This window comes from Podarcis vaucheri, assembly GCF_965113315.1.
Source record: "Podarcis vaucheri genome assembly, chromosome: 4".
In the NCBI taxonomy this organism is placed as follows: domain Eukaryota; kingdom Metazoa; phylum Chordata; class Lepidosauria; order Squamata; family Lacertidae; genus Podarcis; species Podarcis vaucheri.
In genome coordinates this window covers 23,079,500-23,095,234 of record NC_138762.1, presented here as the reverse complement: position 1 = coordinate 23,095,234, position 15,735 = coordinate 23,079,500, and the positions used below count along the sequence as shown (strand labels likewise).

The 15,735-nt window shown below is 42.9% G+C and overlaps 2 protein-coding genes across 7 annotated transcripts in view; one reads left to right on the top strand and one right to left on the bottom strand.

The window, feature by feature from the left end:
- GRIA4 (glutamate ionotropic receptor AMPA type subunit 4) overlaps positions 1-15,735 on the bottom strand; it is a 252,480-nt gene that overhangs the window by 71,665 nt on the left and 165,080 nt on the right. The window lies entirely within an intron of this gene.
- Positions 1-15,735, top strand: part of GUCY1A2 (guanylate cyclase 1 soluble subunit alpha 2) — a 550,449-nt gene that overhangs the window by 407,913 nt on the left and 126,801 nt on the right. The window lies entirely within an intron of this gene.

Genomic DNA, 15,735 nt, shown 5'->3' with positions numbered 1-15,735 from the left:
GCATTTTCAAGTGCCCAGGGACACTTCACGTGCATTATCTAGATGTACTGTAATTCTTACAGTGACCCTATAAAGTAATTCAGTACTATTATTCCTCATGTTGCATAGGAGCTCAGCCTGAATTCCTAAGTAGTTCCCATATTTAGGTAATGATTATAGCATCTCAATTTAGTGATATTTCGAGGATGTATTCTGATGGCAGCATTTCATCTGGCTAAACTCCATAAGTGATTTTAATTATCGAGGGAAAATTATGTTATATGTGACTCTTGAATTATACAGTGTACCTTTAGAAGAGGCACAAAACTCTAATTCTCAGATTTAGGCAATGCTGGTTGCAGAATAAGACACTGTTTGCTACTATCTTTATTTCTATAAAATTCCTCCTGCTGCAGAGGAATCTAAAAATGTCATCTCATCTTTGGATAAAGGCCTTTCCCTCCTCGCACAGCTGCCTGCAGTACTCTTGTACTATTTATGTGCACTTATTTCTTTTGCTGCATCAAGCCAGCTATCTTAAACCTGCTCATTAACAACTTAGTTTGCTAATATACCGAACCAACAGTTGATATCTTTCCCCCACACAACATGCACACTTGAAAGCATACATTGGCCGTGTTCACACATAATGCTAAGCACGACTTGCATGAATGTGGAAATGTACGGGTTCCAGGGGAGAAACGCTCCCCCAACTTTGCTTCTCTCTGGCTTTTTATCTCAGCATAGCATGGCTGTAGACATGTTATTTCTATGTGCCTAGTATAGTAAAATATTCCTTTCCTCCTGCATTTTTGGGAATTATTTCTATCTTCTCTTTGCTTCTAAAACAGACTATAAGGCCTGTTTATAATCAATCACGCTTCTCTCTCTCTCTCTCTCTCTCTCTCACTTTTCATCTGGCACACACGCAAGCTCCCTGAAAGAAAACATCTCGTCTGTCTTTATTCATCTCTACAAACCCCCAAAATCCACATCTGGTGACCCCTTGACGTGATCCTGAAGAAGGGTAAGTAATCAGATCCCAATAGAGATCCCAATAGAGATCCCTTTAGAGCCAAAAGCATTCCTCATACTAATCCGACTGGGAAAAAGTCTAAAGCGCTTAATTCGTTAGTATGGGAGGGGATTTAAGTAAGGTGCAAAAGGCTCATGCGAAAGAGCTTCTTTCGTTAGTAAGACAGACAATAGACAAAGTCCAAATTTCTCTAAAAGAGATTGAACAGCTGCTGCAGGAGATAAATCATCAATGTCCTTTTTATAAAGCAGAAGGCACATTGCAAATTAGCACATGGGAGAAAATCGGCAAAATTTTATTCTCTGAGCCACGTGCCCAAATCAGCTGCCTACTCACGTGGCAAAAGTGTGCTACCGCCATAGCGAAATTAGAACAATCTTCTCTTTCAATTTCTTCACTGCTGGTAACTGAAGAAATCACTTCCCCCCCGCCATATCCCCTGATTTTGCCCCCTTTGTCCCCTTCATCACCTAGCCAAAATCCCCCTCCCTTTTCTCCTTCCCTTGCTCCAGTTTCGTCTCAGCTTTCTGAGACCCCTCCCCCTCTCCCTGCTGTAAAAGTTGTGGCTCAGCCTGCTGTTTTTTCTGCTGCTGCTCCTTCTCAGTTTACAAATTCCCCCCCATCCCCCTCGGCCCCCCTTCTCTGCCTGAACAAGCAAATCAGCATGTCTTTGTCCCTTCCTCTTTGTCTCTAGACCATGCTGCTTTGCCAAAACAATATGGAGCCGTCCGTGCTGGGCTTTTACAGGCTAAGCAGGATGGGCTTTTTTCAATGGAAGAAACAGCTGCATGGGCTGGTGAAATGCCATTAATTTTTCCTCTCACTTATCAAAATGCTCCTGGAGGTCAGCAATTACAAGTTTATCATGAAAAATTGCCTTATGCTGTCATGAAAGATCTCAGGAAAGCCATTAGTGATTCAGGTCTCAAATCTTCTTATGTAATGGGAATTTTAGAGGGCATATCTACCTCTTTTACAATGATTCCGATTGACTGGAAAGATTTAATGAGGATGATGTTATCTCCAGCGCAATTTTTAGTTTTTGAAAATGAATTTAAACATGCAGCCATCGCTCTGGCTGATCCAACGCATACAGCAAGCCAGCTTTTCGGCGCTCCTCCTTTTGAGACCCTGGCTGCCCAAGCCGTGTTGTCACCTTCACACCTTCAGCGCACTGCAACTTGCGTGCAGCGTGCATTTCGAAAAATTCCTGTCTCAGGACAGCCACTGAGTTCTTTTGTAAATGTTAAACAGCAGAATACAGAGCCATACCATCAATTTGTGGACAGATTGAAGGAATCTATCTGTAGACAGATTGATAATGAAACGGCTCAAAGTGAGTTGCTAAAAAAATTGGCTTATGAGAACTCTAACACGGACTGCAGAAAAATGCTGCAATCAATCGTAAGCCGTTCAACATATTCCCTTGCAGATTTGATAAAAGCGTGTTCGGAAGTAGGGAGTCAATCTCATACAATATCTTTGTTTGCCAATGCACTTCACGCTTCCGTGATACAAACAGGAAACTGTTATAATTGTCATCGGCCTGGTCATTTTGCAAAACAGTGCAAGGCCCAAGGTGGGACTGCACAGAAGAATAATAATGCAAATACCACGACCAGACCTTCCAAAAAATGTCCAAAGTGTGGGAAAGGATATCATTGGGCAAATCAATGTAGGTCTCAGGGAAACTTCACTGGGCCCAGTCTCTCGGGCCCCAAAGAATAGAGAGATGTCAGCCTTTAGTTTCTGCTGCTGCAAAAGTTACTAAAAATATGCCTTCTGAATTTGCCATTGATTTGATTAATCAAGAGACCAAAAACACTGCATTGCCTGGTGAAATCATAATCATGGCCAGCCAAATGGCAGGTCCACTTCCTCCTAATATCACAGGTTTAATTTTACCAAAATTTTCTGCTGCAAAACAAGGCATTCATGTCATCCCAGGTGCCTTGCCTCCTGACTATGTGGGCACAATTATGGTTCAATTTTGGAGCCATATGCCCATGCAGTTAACAAAGGGTGAATCCTTTGCTCATTTGGTGATGCTGCCTTCACCACCTGATGTTTGTGCTATTGACACTAATCTGCACAAGCCCTCTTTATCTTTTTCCCCTCAGCTTCTAGCTGTGACCCAACGTATTGGAAGAGAGAAACTCCTTCGTAAGTATAAAATCAATGGAAAAATATTAGAGGGTCTAATAGACACTGGTGCGGATGTTTCGGTCATTTCGAATAATTTTTGGGAACAAAATTGGCCGCTTGAAACTTCTCCTGAAGTGTGGGGCGTGGGAGGTAATCAGACTTCTTGCAAAAGCGCACAATGGCTGCCTGTCTCTTTGCCTGATAGCTCTGAAGTTATTGCATATATTCAGCCCTGTGTGCTCAAAATCCATCTTAATTTGTGGGGAAGAGATTTGTTGCAACAATTACAAGCAACGATTCAAATAAATGAGTGAGTTTGTGCTTCCACTTACTTGGAAGTCCACTGATCCTATATGGATTCCGCAATGGCCTCTTACTACAGAGAAATTGATTGCTTTGAGACAATTGGTCGATCAGCAATTATTAGCTGACCATATAGAACCTTCTGTCAGCCCTTTCAATAGCCCAGTCTTCGTAATTAAGAAGAAAAATGGAAAATATAGATTTTTGCACGATCTGAGGTCCATAAATAGCATCATTGAACCCATGGGGCCTTTGCAATGTGGTATGCCTAATCCAAATATGATTCCACATTCATATCAATTGGCTATAATAGATCTGCAGGATTGCTTCTTCTCTATTCCCCTGCATGAAAAGGATCGCAAATTTTTTGCTTTTACAATTCCAGAATTAAATAATTGTACACCATCTAAAAGATATCACTGGAAGGTTCTGCCTCAAGGCATGATAAATTCCCCCACTATGTGCCAATATTTTGTGGATAAGGCACTTCAATCCTTTCGTCTTAAGTACCCACATCTTAAGATTCAGCATTATACGGACGATATTCTTTTTTATTCTCCAGTCCTTCCCCCTAATTGGAAACATGATTTAATAACCAGTTTGTCTTTGTATGGTTTAAAAATAGCTCCAGAGAAAGTCCAGGAATCTCCCCCCTTTCAGTATCTAGGACATAAAATGATAGCTAGTTATTCTATTCCAATAATCCCTGAACTTCATATTTCAAAAACAATGAAATATGTACAACTGCAACAATTGCTGGGAAACATTAATTGGATAAGGCCTTATTTTAAAATCCCTCTTGAAGTGCTAAAGCCACTGTTTTCAGCCTTAAAAGGCCATCAATCTCCAGGTGAGCAAATCACCTTGAACTCTGATCAACTCAAAACTGTTGCACAGTTGAAAGCACTCATGCGTATTCATTGGGTGGATAGAGCAATCCCTAATGTTATGCCTGATTTGGTCATAATGACGGATTCTGTACAACCTTTTGCTGCAATTATTCAGAAAGGTCCATCAAAAGTTCATATACTAGAATGGCTTTATTTACATCATGCACCAAGAAACACAGTAAACCCTTTAGTGGATCTCCTTGCTCAGCTCATTAGCAAGGGACGACGACGTTGTAAGCATCTTTTTGGTATTGACTGTAATCAAATTATTGTCCCTATGCCTTTAGAACAATGGGAAACAGCTCTTTCCACGAGCATGGATTTACAGTGTGCGTTCGCTGATTTTGTGGGTCAGGTGGATTGTCATATTCCACCCGATACGCGCCTGCAAATGAGCAAGCAATTCCCTATGTCTTTCTCTTCTATCATTTCCCCTGTTCCTTTGAATGCCCTGACTGTTTTCACTGACGGGGCTCCTTCTAGAGGAGTTGTTGCTTGGCAACAGAATGAGGAGTGGCATAGTCTGTACACTCTCCCACAAAAGTCTGCTCAGCGTTCTGAACTTGCAGCTGCTATAAAAGCTCTGCATTATTTTTCCTCACAACCAATTAACTTGATTGTTGACAGCTTATATGTTTCAAACGTCATATGTAGAATGCAAGGCAGTTATGTAAGTCCTTTATTAGATGATAACTTGTTGAGTCTTTTCCTGTCTTTGCAACTGCTTCTTTCTAATCGTTCTCACCCACTCTTTGTAGTGCACATTCGCTCTCACCAACCTTTTCCAGGTTTCATTTCAGATGGAAATGCAAAAGCAGATTCCTTGCTAAAAATTTTGCCTGTCTCTCCTATAGAAAGTCATGCTTTTCATCATCAAAATGCAAAAGCCCTTAGCCGCCAATTTCAAATTTCATTGGAAGAGGCGCGTGCAATTATTCAGCAGTGTCCTCAATGCTCCAATCAGATTGGCCATCCCAGCCCTGGGGTTAATCCCCGTGGACTGGAAGCAAATCAGTTGTGGCAAATGGATGTAACTCATTTTGCCCCTTTTTCACCCTGGAAGTTTCTGCATGTCTCTGTCGACACATACTCTGGCTACCTTTGGGTTACGCCTCAAAGAGGAGAGCAAGTAAAACATGTTTGCAATCATCTTGTTCGTGCAATGTCAGTTATGGGCAAGCCTCATTCTATAAAAACTGACAATGCCCCAGCGTATTGTGCAAAAGGCTTTGCAAAATTTTGTGAAACTTGGGATATTCATCATCTGTTTGGCATCCCTTATAATTCTCAAGGTCAAGCTATAGTTGAACGCTCTCATCGTACCCTGAAAACTGCATTGAACAGGCAGGAAAAGAAAGCAGGCATTCCAAACTCACTTTCAGAAAAGGAAAGTTGGTTGTCAAGTGTGCTTTTCACTCTTAATCATTTGAATATCTCCATACAGGATCACCAATCTTACACACGTCTTCAAAAGCATTTCCAGCAAAAGGAAATTCTTCCAGCTCCACTGGTGCGCTATAAAATTCTACCCTCCAATGAGTGGAGTGAACCAGTGAAATTAATTACATGGGGTAAGGGTTACGCTGCAGTTTCTACTCCACAGGGTGCTCGGTGGGTTCCTGCACGTTGGATTCGGCTGCACCATGGCGTGGCGACAGGTTCTTCCGGATCCATTGCCTCAATTCAACCACCAACTCCAGATCACCCACGATGTGACGTCCAGCCCCCCCAGGATTCGTAAGCGGGGACATCGCAATCCCCCAGTGACGTGGGGCCAAATAAAATCGCTCTCTCTTCAAGCTGAACAGTATAGGAGAGAACAGCAACTGGAAGCAAGCCCTACTAACCAGCTTCTATCCCTCATTGCTTGTCTTAATATGAATTCCATGATAATTCTCATTTTCAGTATTTTAATTTTGCCTCTCTCTACTTCAGCTCTTCCTACTGGTGATTCCACATCGTTAAATGTATGGGAATCGTTTGCAAGGACGCTCAATGTCTCATCATTTTGCCTTACTCAGCAAGTAGCCATTGGTGATATCCTTGGCTCTTGTCTCATTCCAGTTTGCCATGATCCTCATGACATACAGAATGATACTTGGTTTTTCTCATTCCTACCTCAAAATGATTCACTTCGTACCCTTGGGTATAAAGGTTATCACAATTGGGGAACGCAAATGCGTGAACGCCCACCTTTAGCTATTGATTTGACAACCCCATATGTGGCCTCTTATAACGCTATTTGTGCACGTATGGTCAACTGTACGAGACCGAACTGCGTAAAAATGGGCAAAAATAACTTTAATTGCTCTGATTATGTAAACATTTCTTATATATATAAGTACACAGAACTGCCAGCAGGCTGGTTTTGGTCCTGCCCAGGTTACACTTTCAATTACATTCCGGCAAACATTAGTCACGGCACACCTTGTTGCTTAAGCCGTCTGTCTATCATATTGCCTGAAAAACATCATTTCTCTTACTCTAGACATCAGCGTAGTGTTGAATTGTCTGATGACTGTGATGATCTTGTCTCTCTCCCTAGCAGGTCTGAATACATCTCTTTAGCTGTCTCTCTCTTAGGTGTTCCAGGTTTGGCTGTGCGTAATAGCGCAAATATTAATTCTTTAGCTTGCTCTGCAGCAAAATCCCTGAATATTACGTCTAAGGCGCTTCATCTTCTCAACACAGAGCAAGCTGAACTTCGCAATGGTTTATTAAGGTCGAAATCTACTTTGGACTACCTACTCATGGTACATCATTATGGTTGTGAACAATTCAAGGAAATGTGCTGTTTTAACATCACTGACAATTCTAAGGCCGTTCAAAGGCAAATTTCTCATTTGCAAAATCTCACTCACCACATCAAAGAGGATATCGGATTTTCCGGACTCTGGGATTCCTTTTCCTTGTGGTCGACGGCGTGGCTACCTAATCTCAAATGGCTACGCGATGTCTTTTTTTATGTAATTATTATTGTATGTATATTAATTTTGTTTTGTTGCTTTCTCCAATGCATTCCTAGCCTTACAAATCTTTTTTCTCGCCTTCTCTCTCCTCCACCACCACCTAGCGCGCTCCTTGCAGCCTATTATGCGAAATGGCAACGCCACCAGTAAGTAAAAAACAAAAATAAAAGGGGAGATGTGGGTAGGATTATTTTGAGATTTGTTGGCACACCACTAATCTTGAAGTACTTTTGCCCCATCAAGCCTAGCAGTATTATTTCCGGCATTTGATGGCAAACCACTGATCCGGAAGTATTGTTGCTTTATTCACCGAGTTGCCTTACCTCGCAAAGAAGAAAAAAAAGGAGGAGATGTAGACATGTTATTTCTATGTGCCTAGTATAGTAAAATATTCCTTTCCTCCTGCATTTTTGGGAATTATTTCTATCTTCTCTTTGCTTCTAAAACAGACTATAAGGCCTGTTTATAATCAATCACGCTTCTCTCTCTCTCTCTCTCTCTCTCTCACTTTTCATCTGGCACACACGCAAGCTCCCTGAAAGAAAACATCTCGTCTGTCTTTATTCATCTCTACAAACCCCCAAAATCAACACATGGCAGATAAGCTAAACTTTGCCCTAGCATGTCACCAGAACTCAGGCTCATGGTTAAGCTCTTTCCTCCTTAACCACAAGGTGTAGCCATGGTTTTCTACAGTTTGTGGCTAAGGTTCAGACAACATGCAAATCTAAAAGGGCCATGCAGGTGAGTCGATCCCAGAAAGCCACAGGCCACTGGCTGTGATTGTACATAACATGAAACCATTATTTAGTGCTATGCACATAAACTGGAACAAGCCTGAGCAAAACCTTGGTGGTCATACATTCCTCTTCTTCTCTCTTTGTCCCATGCTGCCAGGAGGAGAACTTCTGCCAGCATTTAGTTTCAGTTTCACAGAATCTTGTCGCTGCTTACAAACCAGAGATTGTGGTTTATAGCAAACCATGTGTTATAAAGCTGGCTTGGTGTGAAATGGACTAGAGTTTGTGATAAACTATGTCTCTGATTCATATGCAACAGCATATATGCTTCTGCAAAAACAAAACTGAACATTGGCCAGGTCTTTCTCCTGATGGCACAGGATAAGAGGGAAGCGAGGGTGCTTTCCTTTGTTTTGTCCCAACTCATGTACATAGTGCCAAATCGTTATGTGCCAAATGGGCTATTTACTCAATGCTGGGTCTGAGTAAAATATTTAACCCATATTTGTGCTATCTGTTATATAGTCATAAGATTAGTCATTATTAATATTACCATCATTATTATTTTAAAGAAATAAACAAGGATTATGCTTCTCTGCCTTAGGGGGAGATTTTGAGCTTTAATTAATTAATGTTTATAAAGGGTTTTGAGCTACATGAATACAAGGCATATTGAAACTACTCCTCTTGTTCTCAGACGTAGTTAAAGCAGATGGATTATTAGCAATGGAATTAACCTGCCTTTCAACTGCAAAGCCCATTTCATTCCAAGTTCACAAGGCAAAAAACATGGTTAGAACCATTTGCTGCTGTTCGGCTTCCCTTTGTTATTTTTATGCCTACCCCTGGCAAACACTAAACTCCACAAATACTAGAATGTTTCTTTGAAAACAAAAAGAAAAGGTAATGTCTAATTAAGCCTCCAAATAAGAGCTGCTACAATGTGTATTACTGGCCCCAGCAGCATGGAAGAGGTAACTAAATGTTACGTGTGGTTCCATGTTTCATGCTCTTGACCAGGCATAGGCAAACTCAGCCCTCCAGATGTTTTGGGACTCTCATGATCCCTAGCTAACAGGACCAGTGGCCAGGGTTGATGGGAATTGTAGTCCCAAAACATCTGGAGGGTCGAGTTTGCCTATGCCTGCTCTTGACGTTTCATCTCCCTCTCTTCTCAGGCTATTCATTCACCCTACTTTGCACCCAGGGTGTTTATTGCTTGACTGGAATGTGTCCTTGAACTCCGATAATGCCTTTTGATTTTCCAGAGTGAGGGCATAGAGGGGTGAGTGTGGAAACTGACCACCTAGCGTGGGCACATTGAAGCATCATAGAATGCCCAGCATAAGCCTCTGCTAGTTCTCAGTGTATATATCCCTGTCATAAGTGCAGCCATTTTTATAACTCCATGCTCAGGAAATCTGATGGTCCCTAATTTAACAAGGGATGAAAGCCCAGCAATGCTGCTTTTTGCTACCGGCTTATTCTCATGCAGGACGCGAGTGGCGCTGTGGGTCAAACCACAGAGCCTAGGACTTGCCGATCAGAAGGTCGGCGGTTTGAATCCCCGCGACGGGGTGAGCTCCCGTTGCTCGGTCCCTGCTCCTGCCAACCTAGCAGTTCGAAAGCACGTCCAAGTGCAAGTAGATAAATAGGTACCACTCCGGCAGGAAGGTAAACGGCGTTTCCGTGTGCTGCTCTGGTTCGCCAGAAGCGGCTTAGTCATGCTGGCCACATGACCTGGAAGCTGTATGCCGGCTCCCGCGGCCAATAAAGCGAGATGAGCTCCGCAACCCCAGAGTCGGTCACGACTGGACCAAATGGTCAGGGGTCCCTTTACCTTTACCTTTACTCTCATGCAAACGGAGACAAGCAAAGGGTTCTTCAACCTTTTCCACTGCAGAACCAACAGCAACAGAGGCTTAGGCAAAGGGTAGAAAAGCACCATAGTTCGGTGGTACAACGTTTGATCTCCTTTGCCCTACTGGGCTGGAACCACCTGCTATGGTCAACGCATTGCTGCTCTCCTCTCTTTCCTGCCAATGCCTCATCATTCAGATCACAGGATGTCATCATGTCGCAAGTTCCCCTTGCCCCTGAAACCATTGGTTGCCATTTGCGAACATGGTATGTGGCAAGCTACTCATTATTAAATGTTACTGGAGGAGGAGAAAAGGGACTCTGATTTTAAACACTTGCCTTGTTCCCATGGCCTCAATTTTAGCCGGCAAAATTGACTGAGCGCCCAGCCTCTGTGGATCCTCCAGGCAAAATGATTTATAATGGTTTTCTACACGTACTTCTGAGAACGCAAATATTTTAAAGCTTACAATCATTACAAGAACCCACAATCTCACCTCAAGTACATGAGTCAGATTACAGGTTAGCACTTCAGATCGTTTTACAAATGTAAATTTCTCGACATAACGGGTGAATATGTTTCCATAGTCAAGGTTAATTTTTAACCTGAAGTCGGTTTTTCCCCCCTTTGCAGGGAAAGAATGAAGAATTCTTTTTAATTACTGCACAGTTATTCAGCTGTTTCTGTGGTTATATACTCCTTTTTTTGTTATGCTTGTCTGTAATTATCTTTTCAAATTATGCCCAGATCCTTTCCAAATAGTATATTCTTAGCCTCATTTCCTATTAACTTCCATATATAGCTCCGTAGTTAAAAGAATATCAGGATTTTATACGTGCTCATGACTCACTGATGGTGTTAACTTTGATTTGATCTTTGGTAGTGACCCAGTCAACATTTATTTAATCCTGTTTCTTGTCACAGATTTGCTTAGGCCAGTGAGAGAGTCATTCAGAAAATCAGCTGGTCTTTTTGAATTCAGACTTGGAACCTTGATTCCCGTTAACAAATTATGGGAGACACAGTGCTGGAATAGTTGGGTCCTTTGGCCTGATCCAGCACGCCTCTTCCTATATTTCTGACTTACAAACGCTTTATGAACAGGTGACTCAGCCAGGAAGGAAGATAACAGGGCCGGCCAACAATGGCTAGTCAAAGATTTCTGGGAAAGTTACAAGCAACACATGACCACTCCACCCACTGTTGGTTCCCAGCATCAAATATTCAGAGACATGCTGTCTATCTTAACAGAGAAGTTCCATTTAGCAATCGTGACTAATAGCGACTGATAAAAGTTATCTTCCGCAAATTTATCCAACCCCCCCCCCCCTTAAAGCTATCTAAGTCAGCCATCATAACACCTTGTGGTAGTGAATTATATATGTCAATTATGCACTGTGTGACAAAGTACTTGCTTTGCCGGAACAGAATATACTGCCCATTAATTTCACTGGGTGACCTTGAATTCTAAAACTATGAGAAAGAGAGGGAGGGAAAAGCTCTATCTGCTTTCTCCACACCACATGCAGTTTTGCAAACCTTTATGGTGCTATTGGTTGCATTTCCAATCCCCCCCCCCCAAACAAAGACCTCAAATATATGGCAAAGATATGGCAACCCCACGTTTCATTTTGGGTTTGCCTTTTCACTCCTGTTCCCAGCTCTAGCATATCATTTTTTAGATGCAACACCCACTTTGCACATTGGGCCTCCTAGGTTCAATCCCTGGCATATATAGATAGTGCTGGGAAACATCTTGCTTAAAACCCTGCGCTGCTGTGATGCCAGTTAATATAGACCAGCCTTCCCCAACATGTTGTCCCCCAAATGCTGCTGGACTCCAGCTCCCATCATTCCTGAGTGTTGGTCATGCTGTTTGGGGATTATGGGAGTTGGGAGTGCCACAGGTTAGATACGCCTGGAGTAGCCAATACCACATTAGATGGACTGACGGTCGGAACATAAGGTGAACTTATGTTCCTGTATTCAGTATCTGGATGTGGCTTAACCTGCAGACATTTTGAAAGGCATTACTATAGTGGCTGCTTTATTTTTAATATCCTGCTTTATTTTTAATTTTCCTCTCTAGATACTTATGGTTGATTCAAACCCCATCGCTCTGTAAGTGTTGTCTCACTGTGTGTCACTATTCTGAATGCCTCCCTGCTTCACGGGAGTTTTACTGCAACCTGCTCTGTGGCCCAGCAGACAAGAGACAAAACCAATCCCAAGGCACAAAGGGACACAAACATTACACAAAGTTACAGTCAAATTAAGATAAAGGGACTCACAGCTTCCACTGCTCAGTAGTGTGACTACCAAATTAATGCACAGTGCTGAAGTCTAGTCAATTTTTATACCTTTGTTTTCCTTTATTACAGTGTTTTTCAACCACTGTTCCGCGGCACACTAGTGTGCCGCGAGATGTTGCCTGGTGTGCCATGGGAAAAATTGAAAAATTCGAAAGATTTTTTTTTTAAAAAAAGTCAAATTTTCACCCACTAGGCGGGCACCGGACTGTGTCCACCCTATTTTCCATCCGTACTGGGTGGGGATCAGATCAGATGGGAATGGATGAGAGCGGACAGACGGTCCGCTCTCATCCGATTCCCCATAGAGAGCAGCGGGGCTCTGACATCTCCCTCTCCGCACACAGTGGTGGTGTGCCTCGTGATTTTTTTCATGAAACAAGTGTGCCTTTGCCCAAAAAAGGTTGAAATACACTGCTTTATTATAAAACACGACAGCAAGGAGTCTTCTTTTTACAAAGCATACTAATGGCGTGGGAAAATTGCTTAACTTTAGGACCCATTACACTGAAGTGGCATAAGAAATTGACTAAAACAATAGAAGGAAAGGAAGAACTTTTATCTTCCTACTGCAAAAGTTTCTAAGAAGTAGTTAGTAGTGGGTGTGAGCAAAGAAGTTGGAGGATGACCAGGGCTGGATTTAGGTTTGATGAGGTCCTAAGTTACTGAAGGTAATGGGGCCCTTTATATGTCCAGCTGTCCTTTGTCAACAACAAATTGTCACAGTTTTTTGTGTTGAATATATGCTATGGTAATTTATGGACCTAACAGGTATCAAAGTAATTGTTGAACTGAAATACAATTAAGAAGAAGTATCCAGTTTTTTCCCTTTAATTTTTTTTGCCCCCCCCAAGAGTGTGGGGCCCTAAGCGCTTGTTTAGCCTATACGTAAATCCAGCACTGGGGGTGACCCTCAATCACCATGCAGATGGTGGACTGCAACCATCATCAACCCTAGCCAGCTTGGCCAGTGTTCAGGCACAATGGGAAAAGTACCCTGAGAAGATCTGGAGGGCTGCACGCCCATAGCATGGGTTGCCAGAGCTCAAGGCTGCGTGGAGAGGATGGGAGGGAGGGAAACGTACAGAGCCCATTCAACTGCCTAACAGCATCCATGCCACCCAGGAGATTGCAGACTTGGAGATGAAAACAGAAGAGTCATTCCATTGTCTGGAGAGGTCACTTCCTGGTTTGTATGGAGAAGCTGTTTTCAATGGAGCCCCACGACAGAAGCACGCAGCTCTATTGAGGCAACACCAGGCGTTGAAATTTGGTGTCCCTAGACAATTTTGCACCCACCCCTCTGCCCCCCATCTCCTCATACTACGCTACTGACTGCAGGTTCCCCCCCAACTTGCATGGCCCACAGTGCAAAAGCTGAGACTTGGACGCAGAGTGAAGGTGAAGCAGTCAAATGATCACCTCACCAGAAGCCCCAAACCCAGAAACTCTACCTTCGGCATCTTCAAACTGTTGCATGAGTGGCCCAAAGACCCCCTTAGCAAGCTCAGTGCTAAAGCTAAGTGGTTCTGGCCTTGCAAGCTCCCACCTGGGAATGTTGTTTTGAATCAGCCGCCAGAAGAGAAGGGCGTAAAAGTGTATTTAAACAGACAAGTTAGAAGGCCACGGAATTTAACCTACTTTTTGGGATCATTGTTCCTCAGGGATAACAGAAAAGGAGCAAAGTGTAAGCACTGTTAGCATTTGCTAAACTGAAGTAATTATGAGCACAGGTACCACAGCATGAATGTGTGTGTGAGAGATTCTGCTTATTCCTCATGAGTCGCTATGTTGGACCTCTGTGCTTCTAACATAAAATTGTGCAGAAATAGAAGAAATATCTGTGATGGACCTAGACAGACCAAAGTGTTCCAGGTATATATGTATGTTGGATGACATTTCTCTGGATCCTTTATTTATTTATAGTTCCTTTTCGGTTACGAGGAATAAAGCAGTTTGCAGTTAAAAACAAAATAAGCAATACGCTAAGAAGCAAAGCAGCTAAAACAGTAAAGGTAAAGGTAAAGGGACCCCTGACCATTAGGTCCAGTCATGACCGACTCTGGGGTTGCGGCGCTCATCTCACTTTACTGGCCAAGGGAGCCGGCGTACAGCTTCTGGGTCATGTGGCCAGCATGACTAAGCCGCTTCTAGCGAACCAGAGCAGCGCACGGAAACGGCGTTTACCTTCCCGCCGGAGCAGTACCTATTTATCTACTTGCACTTTGACATGCTTTCAAACTGCTAGGTTGGCAGGAGCAGGGACCGAGAAACGGGAGCTCACCCCGTCACGGGGATTCGAACCGCCGACCTTCTGATCGGCAAGTCCTAGGCTCTGTGGTTTAACCCACAGCGCCACCCGCTTCCCAGCTAAAACAGTAGCTCCCCTTAAACAAAGGGGATAGCTCAGTGGTAGAGCATGGGTTTTGCACACAGAAAGTCCCTGGTTCAATCCCTGACCTCTCCAAGCATGGTAAGAAATGTCTCCTGCCTGAAACCCTAGAGAAATGCTGCCAGTCAGTGTAGACTATTGGGAGCAATGACTGCTAAAGCTGAGGGGAGAGGGGTTTGCACAACTACTTTGGTGCCTATTCACAGGTAAAGTAATCTTTGTACGGAGACTCTCCTGGTTTGGTTCATGTCTCCCCTCTTAGCCTTTATACTACAAGCTCACTACATTACGAGTGAGTAGTGCCTTCTGTCCCTATGCTACATGTACAGATAAGCTGATACGTACATTTATGCATCAAGCAATAATGCAACCGCTGCAGTGTTCTTTGATGGATTAATTCTGAAAAGCCCCTGCTTCCCTGAATTATTCATTCCTGTTACACTGTGCAATAGAACTGAACATCTAACTGGCAAATATGTTTCCTACCTAAGACAATGATATCATTCTCACAGACAACTTATCGTTGGCAATCTTCTTCAGAAATTCCAGCAATCAATTACCTATGTTATAATTAGAATTCCAATAACTCTCAGCGCAAGCATTTATTCTGTTAGTACCCCCTCCCATGAGGACATTTGCCTGTTTTCATTCAGTATCCCATTCTCACCCCCCCACCCCCAATGCATTATCAGGACTTTGGTACTTAACTGCCAGAAATGACACAGCCTACTTGTGCAAGAAAGAACCGGCTATGTTTTGGTTATGTACAAGCTGCTTAGCCAAAACACACAGCTTATTATACCAGTAAATCATCTGAATAACGTCCATGGGTACCTGTTTAAGGTATCCTTAGGCCTAAAAGTCCGTATAGTTAAAGTCATGGTTTTCCCAGTAGTGATGTATGGAAGTGAGAGCTGGACCATAAAGAAGGCAGATCGCCGAAGAATTGATGCTTTTGAATTATGGTGTTGGAGGAGACTCTTGAGAGTCCCATGGACTGCAAGAAGATCAAACCTATCCATTCTTAAGGAAATCAGTCCTGAGTGCTCATTGGAAGGACAGATCGTGAAGCTGACAGTCCAATACTTTGGCCACCTCATGAGAATAATAA